Below are 1,215 nucleotides of genomic sequence, written 5' to 3'. Positions count from 1 at the left end.
GAAGTGAATCTGGGACCACCTAGGCTACAGAGAGAAACCCTGTCTCGAAATAACAAGGCAAGACGGAGTAAAGGTGTAAAGACCAGATGAAAGGATGAAGCTCTAACTGTTGTTGACTTGGGTGTGGCCATGTCCAGGACCCACAGTCTCAGCCCCGGCAAAGTCCCGTCCTCTGGAAGATTCAGTGGGATGTCAAAAACCTTCCTCTGGTCCAAGTGTGCAGGATGGAAGTGTTTAGGAATGACTGACCCGTGTGTGCAGAAACTTGAGCTTCCTCTTCGGAGGCCACTTCTCTCCTGAGAGGGCTCCCCTGCAGATCTGCTCGGCTGCAGACGTCTCCCACAGAGACTCCCTGACCCCTTCCCTGTGCTGTACATAATAAATACACCGCGGTTCAGGTGGCTACCGAGCTGGCACGGCGCCACCCGCGTGCACACAGCCCACCTACCCTATCTGCTCTGCCCACAGCTCTGCCACTGCTCTCTCTCCGATCCCTCCACAACTCTGGTCAGGTCAAGGGGTCAAGCCGTGCAGGACACCCAACTCTCACGCGAGAGGTGAGATCCAAACGTCAGTCCTCACGGTGCTACCCTTTGTGATTCTTTGCTGCTGGTTCACTGTGTAAAGCACAAGTAAATTGCTGAAACAGGGCAAACATTTTTGAATGACTTACTTTGGAAAGATGGTTTGGTGCTCATTTAGCGAGATGGATCTTGCTTATTTTCATAGAAGCTGAGGATTTGCCAGGATCATCTTAATCATTTCTTTCTTTTTTTTGGTTTTTTTGAGACACGGTCTCTTTGTAGACCAGGCCGGCCTTGAAGTCACAGAGTTCCGCCTGCTTCTGCCTCCTGAGTGCTGGGATTACAGGCGTGTACCAGCAGGGCTGGCTCTCTTAACCATTTCTAAGGTTCCAGTGTTGTCTTCACATCATATCACTACCTAGTTACAGATGGTCTACCTTGTTACCAAAACCTCATTTTCCCCTGGTTTGTTATTTTTATGGAAATCCGAAAGAATCAAATAGCAAAAGTTAACACTAATGTCTAAGCAAACACAAACAATAATGCCTTTCTCCTCCGAACATGAGTTAGACCAAGCAGGGACTTTTTTATTTTTTAGAGACAGGGTCTCAGTTCATCTAGACCCGGTCTCCAACTCTCTGTGAAGCCATGAAGCAGGGTTTTTCTTTTTCTTTTTTTTTTTTTTTTTTTT

Source organism: Psammomys obesus, unplaced genomic scaffold, assembly GCF_907164565.1.
Source record: "Psammomys obesus unplaced genomic scaffold, mPsaObe1.curated_primary_1811, whole genome shotgun sequence".
Lineage (NCBI taxonomy): Eukaryota > Metazoa > Chordata > Mammalia > Rodentia > Muridae > Psammomys > Psammomys obesus.
The sequence above is the reverse complement of the archived record's forward strand: the minus strand, read 5'-3'. Positions refer to the sequence as shown.